Raw genomic sequence first — 16,071 nt, 5'->3', positions numbered from 1 at the left:
TTGGCGAATTGGATGTTAAACTGATGGCGATAGAGAACTGTTACCATGGTAACCACTATATTCGAATCGAAATTCATGTGATTTACGTGAGTAGAGATGAGGATACAAAATACTTTTTCTTTTGTGCCTTGTTTGCATTGAAAATTCGAAAATATTACTACTTGAAATATATACCTTTCTAACCCAGTGGTAATGGTCTCCCCAAAATTTTCTCGCATACCCTTTAATTCTTCTATGCCAGAGAATGCCTTGTATGGCACTGGCGTATGGCGATGGCGTACAACTGGCGTATGGCACTTACGAAGCATTAACCTTTGGCGTGAATTTAGCATTTTTATTTAATCTATCTTATCAACTTTGGGGAGTTATTTGGCGATTAATCCCTAGTATGAGGTTAATAGTATTCAAAAATCAATATGTGATTAAGATGCGCTTTTCCCAACCGACTGAAAGCAAAATTTGACGAAAAACTAATCATGGAATTACAAAATAACATACCAAATTTAATATATTTGACTCATTGTGTTTTAATATATTTAACTCATTGCGTTTGTGTTGACGTTTTACAGGATAAGCAATTAGAACTAGAACTAATAAATTTGGTACAGATACATTTTGGAAGATAAAAATACACACATGGGAACACATTTTTTTTATCTTACTAGAGTTTTACATAACTTTTGAAATTATTATAGTACAAAAATAATTTTCATAAAAACTTAAACTTATTTAACTTTTTTTTTTAATAATATCATTTTAGTTCCAGTTAAAGAAATATTTTAAGTATATTTTACAACTATATATTTCATTACTAAAGTGAAACTCAAATCATTTTCATTGCTGTTATTGTAATAATTTCGTAACTTATTAAATGCAAAGTTATTAAGGCCGCGGTGGCCTGGTGGTAAGGTCTCGGCTTGTGAGCCATAGGGCTTCAGGTTCAAGACCTGATTCCACCGAAGAAACGTCGTGTAAGGGGGTCTGTTGCACGTTAAATCCGTCATGCCAAATGTCCTCCCGCTGGTGTGGGGAGAGGGGGTGCCAGCTCAGGTGTCGTCCTTATCATCTGACAGCTGTTCAAAATTACGAGGTTCGTCCCAAAATAGCCCTAGTGTTGCTTTACAATGAGGCGTTAATATATCTAAACTAAACTAAAAGCAAGGTAAGCAAAATTAAAGTCCATCAGGAAACAGATGTATTTAATTAATTAAATTAACTGGCTGTTGTCAGATATTTAGAGTTAATAAAAGCTCATTATAATTATGATAGTTATTAATATTTCATAATAGTTTTTTTCCCCTTTTTGATGATCAAGATATGAAAATTCAGTTTTTTTTTTTTTTTTTTTTTTTTTTTTACATGTTGAGTAAGTAGGCATTTTAGGCTTTTAATATTAATAAAATATATAAACTGTTAGTGTGCTTACAATTAAAGTTTAACTTCGCATGCAAACACTGATGGATTTTTTAAGTGAATCCATTTTTATTCTTTTTGTGATCTGTAATGAAACATAACTGGATGTATAAAAATATATTATCATTCTAACCGTTTGAAAATTGCTTTTGTTGAATCAGAGAAGCATTCATTGACAAATCTTTTGAGTTCAAAATATGAAATATATTCCTGAAAAAACTTCAATGCTGAACTATTTTATTTTTTGTACCTTTAATTTAAATACAAAAGTTTCAGCAAGAACGAAACGGAAATTCTAATAACTTGAATTTGAACCATTTCAGTTTTTCAAAAGACCGAATTTTAGGTTAGAGAACTTAAAATTAAAGAGATGCATTGTACGATATATAGAACTGAAGTCAAATACAATAATTTGTATTAGATTTCAGATGCCTTGGCGAATCAGCTAGAAGCAAAAAGCGACTGAATAAACGAAGCTGTCAAAATAGATGAGACGAGAAAAATTTATGTTCTTTTACGAACATCTCTATTTTTCTCGAACGTTACACGCTTTTTTATTAAAATGAAGAAAAAAAAAAACCCTTCATTTAACAACAAATACATAAAAAAAAGTGAAATAGAATTAAATATGCAAACAAAATACGGTTGCGGTAATCCAAAACAAATTCTACCTACCTCGTAGTTAACCAAAATAAAATAAACAAAAATTGAAATGAAACATTAACAGAAAACAAACAAAATATATCTACTAAAAGCAGTTAGATTGTTCACAAAAACAAACTGATATTTTGAAATTTAAGTTTACTGAATACTTCCTAACAAATGCCTTCCCCTAAAGGTGTCTAAATTAATGTGTAAATGTGTGGAAAACATTAATTGAATTATGAAGAAATACTCGTGAAGTTTTTAATAATTTTTGTTTTTAGGATTTAGAGAAATAGTCCCATCTTCATTTATTACCAGATTTCTTCGTAAAATGCCCGATAAGCGCAGCGTATCGACTATAAAGGCAGAATGCAAGAAAAAATTAGCCGTGAGAAAATAATTTAAGCTTCTATAGTAGTATTTAAAAAAAAGAAAACGTTGATACCTTTTTAATCCTTGTGTGAAAATAGAAGCATGTGCGATTTAGAATAGTAAAATAATTAAAAATAATTATTTATTAAACATGAATAATTAAAAATTTGTGTGTGTGTTTACATATAATATAATGTAAAGTAAGAAAGCAATGTAGCAAAAAATAATATAACAAATTAATAATCCACTGACAAACGATGACATTAATTATATGTAAACAAATTTTTCTATTAAAAAAGAATATCTTCTTTTTTTATCTTTTGAAATCAAATTCTGCAGTAAATTAATGAAACATTCAATTAAAATTTCAAAGATTACTGTTGCATTCCTTTTGTGTATAAAATAATCAATGCGAATTCGAATTCTGTTTAGTAAATCCATCTTTCAGCTTGAAATTTTCCCCGGTAGAGATCGCTACGGATCACGTAGACAACATTCTCCATTTGAATCGGAGTGAAACACGCAACAATCTTCCTTGTATAAAATAATAACTAGATTATATACAATTCAACTTTTAGTATATATATAAGTAAAAGAACAACTATCATAATTACAAGCAAAAAAAAAAAAAAAAACGAAGTTTAAAACATTTGAAAGGAGTTTTAATACTTCTTAATTAAATAGATTGTTCTTTCTTATGGCACTTGCCATAGACAAGTCAGCGATTTTAAGCCGAGAGAGCGTCTCTTGTTTCAGTTGCGCCATCTAGGGCCAAGAGTACGTCTTAGCTCTCATGCGTCACATTCGCTTGCACAACCCCTTTTTACAGGGGGATACATTCACACACCTCACAGATAGAATACAGATTGAGAACACCCATGCCTTAATCGGGACACCAAGATCACGAGGAAGACGCACTACCCCAATTAAATAGGTGCATGAGACAATTATTCTTTAAAATGCTGGCAGATTCCATTCAGTATAATAATGACACAATTTTTAATAAGTCTCGTGTAGGGTGTACAGTTTGTCAATTTCTCACTGAATGTTCTTTCTTTCTACATTTAGTTAAAACTCCATAGCAAAAGTAGACAATTTCCGAGTCTTCTCTAACAATTCGTTTCGTTTTTCATGAAAAGTTACTGCAGTGAAAGCTTATAAGACAGCTAACAGCTACCCTACACGGGCAATTGCTTTTGTATTGTGGTCATGCTGGCTTATAAGCTTTCACTACAGCACTGTCTCCTCTTTCATTGTTGGTTAAATCTTTATCAATATTTTTTTCGATTCTTTGATTTCTCTTTCTTCCATATCAGAAAACCGTTCACCACGAATTGCTTTTGTAAAATATACCATTTCTTCAGGTTCACAGTCTCTCTTCAATCACTAGAAATCCTTAAAATATTGATAACTTCTGCGAACGTTTGGCAATCTACCACGTATGATCAAAATCCTAATACTGAATAAATTTGATTGAAACAATTGGATTACGCATATTTGCAAAATCGCATATGGCAAAAATTTACTATTTTCGTTTTTCTTCTAGAAGATTTATCCCTTAGTCGAATTGATATGTTTCTGCTCTAATCTTTTTATTGTCATTCCACTTACTTTTATATTCTGTCAGCATAATGTGATAGAATATAAAAGTAAGTGGAATGACAATAAAAAGATTAGAGCAGAAACATATCAATTCGACTAAGGGATAAATCTTCAGCATTGTAAGGGTACATATTATTCTGTAAACGATGGTAAAAATTTGAATGTAGCATCTCTATGGTCACCAGCTGCATTTTCTTCCACTTTCAAAAAATAATAAAATTATATTAGGCTCAGTTTGAGAAAAACCATACTTATTTTAGATTTGTAGCCAAACTTCATTTAAAGAAATCAACCACTGACATTAATTCACAAAATATTATCCACCACAGCACCAGATAAAATGTTTATAACCTTATATAGTCATATTTATCTTTTAAACCTTTCTTCTAAATGCTTCGATAAAATGAATTTTAATGAATAGTATTGCAATATTGTTTTTAACATGTCAGTTCCTATCATTCTGGGAAGAGAAGAAAAAGGTTCTTAAAAAATTAAATTATTCCTATGGAATTTTTGTTAAACTGAATTAGAAATATCAGGAATAAATTTTATTATAAACAGTTACCTGCTACGATATAATAACGAGGTTTCTTTTAAACTCCGTTAATTCCATCTGCAATGTTTCTGCAAATATACAGGAGTGTTCAAAGCTTTCTTAATTCCAAGTTTTCTAGCCACATTCTTGATAATTGAAGTAGTAATACAATACAACTACATTGCAAAAACGAAAATGTCTTGGTAATTACTTGGTAGAATACGAAATATAATAAACAAACAAACAAAAACAAAAAATCGAACTCGGTACTTTGACGAATTTTCATACTTCAAATTTTAAAAACACTTTTTTGGCATTATGTTTGCCTGTGAACATAATTTACCAAAACCCAATCTGAGGCAGTTCGTTCAAACGAAATCGAAAATTACAATACCCATAAAACTAGATAAATAAAATTTGGTACACAATCTTAGCATCTAAAATATAGATAATCTAACTTTGAACCAAATCTGCCAAAGGGTTGATCGTCTGTCGGCCTGTACTTTCGCATGCATTTAAATACAATGTGATCTTGCGACTACAACTATAGTTTTAAGTCAAATTTTGGTTTCAGTTGGTAAGCAAAGAAAGGCATCCAAAATATTACTTAAAATATAGATTCGGCAATAATGTTAAATCCAGGCCAACCACCTATATTTCGTAACTACTATTAAACCAATTCACCAATGCATTCATGGCCTAACAAAAGACGTACGATTTTATGTGAGCAAAAGGAAATACGACGTTTACACGCGAGTGTGCGAGCAAGTATGTGACCACTTCCGCTTATATCTTCATAAATATGTGCAAAATTGTCATTCTAATACATGAGAAAAAAAAATCGATTGTTAATATAATGAAATTGGGAAAATTCGAATCAGAATCGCATTGCATGGCGTTGAATGATATTGTCAGTTAGCTAGCTACAAATCATCATCTTGGTCCTTAATTTTTTTGGATGTATTAAGATTTTTAACTGCTGTCTTATCATTAATATCAAGTTCCTTCAAGTATCTTGGAAATTTTTTTTTAAAGAAATCATTAATGGTAGAAAATTATATATTTTAATGAATATCGGTGTTCTTGACAAACCACAAAATGTCAAATTTGCCCTGCTGTTTCATTTTGGTTCAAAAACAGTAATTTCATGGGAAACTACTGTTCTTCATGCAACAAGTCATCGCTTGTTGCATGGAATTGTTCAAGATCACAACAATTTCACTTCTGTATTTACTTAAATATTTTGGTGCTGTAGAATTTTCTTGTTTACATGTTACAAGTATAAAATAAAATGCATACTATTTTTTTCTTCTCGGGGGGTGCATGAAGTAATTATTACCCAACAAAATATTTTTTATTCTCACTTATAACAAGCTTTTTGCAGTGTAAATTTCACTTTTTTTACATATATTGCAAATGAAAGTAATTTGAATTAACATTTTTTTTACTGTACATTTCACTGTCACAAGTTTCACTCTGCAATTTTTTTTTACCTATTAATAGTCTTTTAGTTGCTAACCATTCCTTCTCTATAGCATTAATAATGCTCGATGTAAATTGTATTCTTATTAAAAAAACCACAATAAATATAAATACAATTGCTCTCAATGCAAAAATTATAATAAACAGTAGTGTGGTCACATATCTACATATTTTTGCATGACACAAGGCAAATACTTCTCCCAAATGGTTAAATTATTTCTGATAACCAAATGCTTTTATTATTAAAGCAGAAATTATCAAACAGAACACTTATCTACTGCTTCTCTGCATTATTAAAAATAAAGATGAATTTTCAGTAAGCAGTAGGACACTATTAAAAATTTTTTACACATTTCTAACCATATAAGAACACCCAGGATATTACATCAAATTTTTACCTTATAAATTAGTTATTAACAACTACCCGTATAGATTCAAATAACAAGTGCTGTGTAATTCAATGTATATCCATCGCACCAAACAACAAGATGTTGGTTTCCTTTTCTATTCAATAAATATTAAAGAAATTTTTGAAAAATCTTTAAAATCCACTAAGTTTAAACTGAATATTTATAACTTTAAATAGAAAAATATATTTTACCCAATTAGAATAATTCACTATTAGAGTAACGACAAAAATATATATACTTCTTCATTAATTTAAATTAAATGTTTTACCAAATTTATCAGCAATTGTCATTTTGGATTTTATTAAAATAAAATATTCACCACTGCATTAAAGGATCTTGCACATAACATGGATTCATATAATATTTAAGCAAACCTCATGGAAACAGGAAATTATCTATGATCTAATATCACCTATGAAAAAATGATTTTCTGTAATTAATCATATAATAGGTTACACTTAATAAATTTCAGTAAAATTCATAAGAAATCAATGGTTTAAGGAAAAAAAATATACAATTCAGCATCCAAGATGATTAATTTATTTCTAACATCATAATTTTATACAAAAAAATTATCTTGAAATGGATGATACAAATAAACTTTACATTCTTGGATCCAGATCTTCACATTAATCCAACTGTAAAAGAAATAAAACATTGTCATTAGTTTAATATATCTTCTATAACATCTTCTATTTATACATTCATATTAATTGTAGAAAACCAGAAAAATTAGAATAAATGTCAGGTTATAAAACCAGGAGAATAGGCAAAATAAGTTATCCTCCAACGATGAATTCACCTTTTTATTTTAGCATTTAATACGAGCTGCAAAGGTTATACAAACCCATGCAGTAGATACCAAAAATGCATAAATTAAATATTTCTCACATTATAAGTTAATACCAGTAAAGGAAAGTCAATCTCATAGAAATTTCATGCTTACATTAGTTTCACTAAAATTAACTTGCTAAGTATTTTTTTTTAAAATCCAAGTATAAATCAGCCAAAATAAAAGGTAATTGTATGTGTGTGTGTGTATATATAATTCAGAACCTTTTAATTACAAGTAGATATTAAAAATACAATGCAGCGAATGAAATTTAACAATTTATTAATATCCTTCTTTATTTAACCAGGTAAAAATAAAAGATACTTTCTAGGTTAGAAAAGGTTTTTTCCCCTTTCCCAATAGTGAGAGAATGAAATAGAGTTAAATAGCTTAAATTTACAAGAGTTTTTTTTTTTTTGCATGATTCATTTTAAACCAAAAAATTAACTCAAGTATTTAATGCATTATAATGCGTAAAACTTAATTTCAAAATTTATATATTAAAAATAAAGCAAAAAACAGTAAAAAATCATATGTAATAGTTTATAACTGGATTAAGATAATTACATTTTCATATGATAGTCATTCAAAAGGGAAGGCAAAAAATAAAAATGTATGGCTACAATACCAGGAGAATAGGTAAAATTAGCTATTCTCCAACGATGCAATTCACCAGAATTAATGTAGCATTAAATACGAGCTGCAGAGGTTATAAAAAGCCAAAGCAGTAGATACCAATAATGCAAAAATACCATGATAGATGTAATATGAAAAAACCTGTAGCTGTAAATCAGCAAAGGATTTGTATTTCCAAAATTATTTTTTAAAGAAGCCAATGCATATCCTTTCCACAACAGAAAGATGTGAACTATAAGTACTGTTAAAAATATAAATCAAAAAATCAATTTTTCTTGTCAGAACAAAATAAAGTTTATTTATACTTTAGATATATGAATATTTAATCTTGGATTCTTACCCAAAAATATATATAAATCTTTTGTAAAACCGTTTCAACTTTAGACAACGGTATGCAAATAAAATAACCATTCAATATGCAATATTAAGAAAATCCAGTGGCTCAGATTCTGTTTTAACTCATAGGCAAGACTTCACGAGTCTTGTCTCAGTATTAGCATGGCTACAGTCATCATAGCCCACTTAATAAGAGCTCTTCTAAAATTAAATGTTAGCATGATAAGTATAATATATATACTGCAAATAGTATACAATCTTAATCCCAGAGCCTTTATTTCAACTCTTGATTTAAACATGACAGCATACTAGTCTGTATTTTCTGTAAGCAGTTCAAGGTCACATTTTCTGGTACCGGACAACAAATAACAAGGTAGAAAATGCGACGAACTGCCTACAGAAAATATAGACTATAATAATAATTCAGCATGTTACAGAAAAAACATCCTTTTAACATATGAACTTGAACTAAATATGTACAGACAAATATGAACATTTAACAGTGTTACTAAAATAGAATAAAAGCTCAGGATAGCGTATATGTTTGTAACCATCAATAAGTCTTAAAATTTAATTTCATCATGGCTTCTGTTCAATAATTAATATGCTTCAATGAATTTTCATTCACACTTCATAATGATGTATACTCAGTAAGGACTTGGGCATTTGATGCAAGTTGATAGATAAAAAAGTTACACTCAGAAAAATATATTTAAACATAACCTAAACCTAAGATAAAATTTGGGCTTACCATACATGGATATAACAAATAAAATTTCAACTAGCAAATTCGTAGAAGCTCAGGATAGCGTATATGTTTGTAACCAAATTGAAGTCTTACAAAAAATACCTCATCATTGCTTCTACTTATAAAAAACTTATAGGCAGCATTGACCTTAATCATAAGCATAGAAATTTTGAAAAGTAGGAAAACATTTTGAAACCTTTTTGAAGCCAATATCACCAGCATATTGTCGGAAGCATCTTCTGCACATGTTTAGTCCATATTTACGAATGATACCATGGTGATTAGCACATACTCGGCTGTCAAAAGAATATAAATTTATAAGACACCTTTTAAAAATATGTAATCTTATATTATAAGCACTTTGCGACGAACATTTTCACCAAATATGCAAAAAAATGTAACATTCCATAGTAAAAACAATTCAAATACTGTAGTCAACAATTTAAACAAAGTAACTAAAAAATGTGAAAATCTTATTAATCATATTCAGAGGGATTATAAATTATAAAATAATAAATTCTATAAAAATTTTAATTTCCAGAATTCATTAGTTTTTTACTTACAGATATTAGTATATGCAACATACCATTCTAGATAATCAAAAACTTTTAAATCTATCAATCATTATTACTAATACAGAACTTGTTATTAATACATAACAAAATATTAAAATAAATCTCTTAATTCAAATATTTTCAAAGAATTCAGTTCCTTTTTATACATCCAAATTATGACAATGCTAAAATTTAGAATAACTCTTCCTTTTCCTTCAACGACAAAATATGATTACAACTTTTAAACAAGACAGCGCATATATTTTAGGCTCATAATTAACTGAAATACGAAAAAAAAAAAAAAATATGTCCTAATGAAAGATATGGACATCAAGATTACAATTCAGAAAAATGGCGCCGATCCAAAACCAAAGTAGAACGAATAATATCCATATATAATATGAAAGTACATTGAAAATTTGAATACTATAACGTACTAATTGAAGAACACATTTCACTGATTGCAAATAACCGATTTACAATTAAGCAGATTTACGAAAAAATTCAATTAGTTTTATTCATTCATACCACGTGTAAATCGAACAGTAAAAAATTTTGTTTCACTTACCAATATCGTGAACCAGGTCCGAATTTTCGGGGATGAGAAAACCAAATGTTTTGGTGACCCATATTTATATAATATAGATAGTTTTTTAAAATTCTTTTCTAATAAATAAGTAGAATATTAGTAGCGTTTCTACTCACGCTCTCACAGAACCGCAACACCACGATCAAGAAATTCCACCATACTATTAAATCCGTTGCCATACTTTAGTTTAGTTTCGTGATTAATTCATCTCACTCGTAAGTGGCATGACTATTAGCATGCTTTCAGATTTTTTAAAAATTATTTTTTATACGTTATTAGTTAAAAAGGAAATGTAATTTATAATTAGATTATTTGATTAACTAAACATCTAAAAGAAACAGGTTATGCGAATTTCATTTTTGTGATAGCAAAATATTGTTTTTTTTTTCTGGCCATCAAATTTCAGTGATTTTATAAGTTCATCAAATTACATTGAATGAAATTTTAATACATAAACTTATTTTTGGAAGTGAATAATGAATATCCAATCAGATTTCATTTATTTCGTTGTTAACGAAAACTATTTGTATAAAATGGTTTGTTGGAAACACCACTGAACACATCCACAAACACAATGCTTCTTCGATGGAATCAAGCTCCGAAGCGAAACCTTATCACCACTTATCATAAAATTTCTAATGATAAACATTTCAAGAACTTGCACCCAAGTCCGTTGTGAAATTATTTTCTTGAATCCGTAATACCCAGCCTATTTTCTGCGATGTCGCTACTTTTCAAACTGTACTTTGTCTTGTTAAGACGGAAATGAATAAATGGTTAACAAACCTTTATATTTCTTAATTTCATCCATAATTTTTCACCATCGACGAGTCTTTTGGAAAACATGTAATTTGTACAATCCTAATGTAAATAAAATGCCACGCCAATTGATACTTATCCCCAAATATTAGATGTTATCATGAGTTCTAGTTGCTTTGAAGATATCGGACCAATCTAGAGTGCAAAAATATACATTCAGTGGATTGACCTCCTTTAAAATGTCTTTCGATTCCACAGGGAAGCCTAACAGAGTTTAATCTTTTAATACGAATTATCCTTAAACATTGTTACGGTATCTTCAGGACACTATCCGGCAATCAGAATATCGAACAACTTTGGGATTTTGTATAATATTTTGTGCTAATAGAAAACATAATGATATAATATCGTTTAAAGATATTATATGTATGGTGATTTCTCCTCTATCAAAAACTTCAAATCGTCTTGATTTCATTTCAATTGTCTTAAGACTACAAGAATTTTCCATATGAATTTACTTTCGGGATCCATTCAAAGTTATTGTAGATCCAATTAAGGCGAAAGGAGAAAGACAAAATTTGGATCAGATGAAATTCATTGTTGAGTTTACTTTGCTGATTCAACATTCTAAAGAGGCTTACAGTGAAATTCGAACTTTGTTGTTTATTACACATTTTGATATATTATTCTTCGCACATTAATTTTATTTTTTAATACTTTTATGTATTATTAGGTATGTTAAATCACTATTTCATGTATCATCGGTTCAGAGTATTATTGTGAGAAAGGCAACTATAAATTTTATGTAGTGAGTCACAAAACCTTTCAAGACTGGCTTTATATAAGGAAATAAAAACAAGATATTGTTATTTATATTTATTGCATTTGAAATCAGTTCAGTAATATATTTATCACAATGTTTTAGTAATTATTTGCTTGTCTATTTCAGTTCACTCTTTGGAATTGCTCCCAAAAGTACTCGTTAAACCTAGCTTGTATAGTCGAAATATCAGAGTAAAACTATTTCATTTTAAGTTTCTGAAATAAAAACAAGTCGTAGGGTGCAAAAACAGAGGAATATGTTGGATGATTTAACATAGTACTTTATTTTTTTCTTCAATATATAAGGACAATAAGTAGCTTTGATTGAGTCCATCACATCATCATTTTAACAAAATCAAATATTTTCATCCCAATATTTAGGACGAATACAGGCCATTCACCAGTACTTGTTTAACTTGCTGGAATAAATTTTTTGAGGATTATACACTTACCATTGAAGTATGCAATGAAAATTTTGTTTTCGTTCTGCATGAAAATGTTTGTATTACTTTCTTATATACGAAATATACAAAAAGAAGATATTGTAATCATCAAAAATTCAGAGAGATTTTGATGAATCTTCATGATTTAAATCTTCCTGAGTTCAAAAAACATTTTTGAAATTATATTTATCGATGAACATGAGCTCGACATGTGAAATTTGGTATACAGTATTTACAACAAATCTGTCTGTTAGGCTGAAATAATTACAAATGGAACTAAATAGATAAAATTTAATACACAAATTTTGAATCTAGAATGTAAATTTCTCTATTTTGAACTAAATCCGTCATGAGGTTGACTGCCTGTCGGTCTTTTTTTTTTTTTATATGCAAGTAGACACTATAATACAAAAATCCAATAATTCAAGCAAATGAATTTTAGTTTTAGCATTTAAATTGTTAGTCATTTTCATATTTAGAACCACATCTATAAAAGGATTAACCCTCCAACTGCTGATCGGTCGATTCCCGCTGATTGACAGTCAGTCTATTTTCTGTTGCCGCCCGCATTTTTCGTGGTTTAATATGTTTATCTTTCACTATTGCAAATTTTTATTGTACAAGCGGTGTTCAAATGAAAAAGAACGAAACGTCGTAACAACGTAACCGTTAACATATTTGCTTATGCCCTTATAAGAGAACGTAACAATTGGAGTCTCTGGCGTAGATCGGAGCATGCGCGGAAGCCCGTATGCACAGGAGAGTGCAGAAGCTCTTGTAAAGTACGCCATCCAATTAACGCTAATTGTCGAATTCTTCGAGCACAGAAGAACCATTAATTTCGATGTGTTCTGTGAGACACTCCCAAGACTGCGCAGGTCCATCAAGAACAAAAAATCCGGGGCTACTCACGAGTGGTGTGGTTCTTCTCCATGATAACGCACGTCCACACGTCTCCAGAGTCACACACGCGGAATTGGCCAAGTTCAAGTTCATCTCGACCATCCTCCCTACAACCTGGGCATGTGACCCTGCGATTTTCATGTGCTTGGTCCCCTGAAAAAACATATTAAAGAGAAGCGCTTCAACTCGGACGGCGAACTCAAAGACGCTGTGAAGGACTGGTTCTCGTCACGGCCACAGGAATTCTGTGAACAAGGAATCGTGCGGCTCGTTCATCAATGACCTATGGCGTATATTTTGAATAAAGTCTACATTTATACACACAGTGTCGTTTCATATCTTTTCATTTGAACAACTCTTGTATCTTATTATTATCGGGAGCATACAATAACAATTCACTTTGTTTGAAAAATATTCGGATTTATTTGCGAACGTCGTATCTAAATAGTGATTATGAAAATTTGCGCAATCAGAGAGTTAACCGTCAGTCGATTTGTACTTTCACTTGCAGGTAAATGCTATAGCTAAAAAAATGCAATGACTTAAATCAATGAAACTTCGTATGTGATCTTATGACTGCAATTGTAGCTTTATGTCAAATTTTAGTTTCAATCGGCCATTAAAAAAGCTTGCAAATACGCATTCGACTTTCTGATACTTGCATATTAATCGCCAAAAGATGTACACTAATAGGCTTTTTCATTAAGGCAAATGGCATGTGGTTAATAAGACACAAGTATCAGTTTTCTTAATTATACTGAGAAGCTAACAACTTTCAGGTGTGAGGCTGAGAAATTAAAATTTGAGCAATCTTGGCATTCACCGCCTATCCTAAGGCCCAAAGTTTTATGCGGGTGGGAAAATAGATAGCATCTTAATTAGAGACTAGACAGCATGAGAGAAAATTTAAGAAAGATTCACTCTCCCCAGGTGGTGAGTTCTGCTACTTTCTTTACCCACTGTGTTTTGTAATCACCTAGGAACGCCATTTTTCACCATTTGTAACATCGATTTCAAAAAGTTTGAAACATTTTCAAGAGCTGAAATAACGTTTCATTAACATGCGCTTTTCATTGAGCTTCGATATTTGGTGAAAATGTGTGGACAAATTTACTATAGAGACATTGTTTTGCACAAATATTCACGAACGATAGATCAGTCTTTCTTTGTTGAAATTTAAAAGTTTGAAAGCTTTGTTGAAATTTAAAAGCTGGGAAGTCCATCATTCCCAGCTTTAAACAGAAATATTTTTGCGATGGAATCACGTTTGTTCCATAGCTTAAAATGTCCTAGATGAACCAGATTATCTTATTTGCTTATCATTATCTAAATATTTCCTCCATCCTTAAGAAAAGAAAAAAAAAAAAAAAAGTACTAATCTCTGGAAACATTTGGCTACTTGAGCAAAACTCGCTGTAAACTTGTTTCATAAATGGGTGCAGTGCCGAGTTATTTAAAACATTCAATTTGCATTAAATTGAATTATGACTCTTTGTTTCATCCAAATAATTCAGTACGAAGGAAATTTACTTCTCTGATAAATGGTCATATTTTTAGAATCCTTGACAGCACACGAATCTGCAGACAGAGTTCTAGCTCAGTCTTAAAAGTTCTTAGACACTTTGTGCATTGTATTTTCTCCATTATTTATTGAGTTAATTTTAACCAAACAATCCGCCTAAATGTTTTGAGTTATAAGACTTAACGTAGAGAAAAATCGTAAAAATTCGTGTTATAATTTGTAGTGAATGCCTGTAATAAATCATTTATCAATATGAATCTGTAAACTACAGATTCCGTCGAGGCTATGCGTGACGTAACTGGCGCGCTGCTCATCATCCGGGTATTGACACGCGCGATGCTTCTAAAAAAGCTATTCTCTCCTTTCTCCTTCAGAACGCTCGCACACTCGTCTTGGTGAAGCTTGTAGTCAAAATCAACTGTTCAATTTCTTAAGTTTAAAACTAAATAAAATTATTTTTCTAACATGTCTCACTCCAAAACTTTTGGCTGATGGTCACTCCAGAATTTTTCGCATATTCTCCAATTAAGGTCTTATCCTCTTCATGCGCATAAAATTGTAGACCTTGGATATGAACGCGAATCCCTTACATGGCATTGATAAATAATATAGATGTTTAGCGTGAATCTCTTTTTTTACTGAATCTATCGAATGAATATGTATTTTATTATCGAGTTCACGTGTATTTGAACAGATAAATTTACTCTGAATGAGTTTCGTTTCATTTAGTTTAGTTATATTAACGACCCAATTTACGAGGTACTCCCCAAAAGCCCAACACTAGGGCTTTTTGGGGAGTACCTCGTAAATTTAAACCGCAGTCAGATGACGAGGCTGGCATCTCCTTTCCAAACTTCCACACCACACCAGCGGGAGGACACTTGGCCCCGATGGATTTAGCGTGCACCAGCGGTTCTTTGGAGGAATCGAGTCTCGAACTTGAAATCCTCGGGTACCGAAGACGAGACCTTACCACCAAGCCATCCCGCACACGAGTTCCGATTAAAATTTGACAAGAAATCTACAAATTTAGTGTAAAGACCACAAATCGAATTTTATGCGCCTAGTCAAATAATTTTTGACTTATAGCTTTCACAAACAGATATAATTCCAAAATTGTCGTTTTTGAATTCTGGGATGTCTGAATGGTATTTGAAAAAATCCCGTGTTCGAATTTTTTGACGATAACAGTTCTTATCTATATACTTTGGATACGAGAAAGTAAACCGAAGGTTTTGATAATTCTCCACATTTTCAGCTTCTTGAGTCCGAAAAACTCCCTTTCTATTCAGAAAGTTTCATCTGTATTGAAGCTGAATTGTGTATGTCATTATCTACTTTTTAATGCTGGGTAAGAAAACAAATTTTTTTTTAGATTTCTCTTGTAGTAAGGACATTTCCGATGTTTCAAACCAAGAATTATATTAATCTCAACATAATTAACCACATATCTGAAAAATTCCATTAC

Source organism: Argiope bruennichi, chromosome 6 (genome assembly GCF_947563725.1).
Source record: "Argiope bruennichi chromosome 6, qqArgBrue1.1, whole genome shotgun sequence".
Classification (NCBI taxonomy): Eukaryota; Metazoa; Arthropoda; class Arachnida; order Araneae; family Araneidae; genus Argiope; species Argiope bruennichi.
This window is presented reverse-complemented; position numbering follows the sequence as displayed.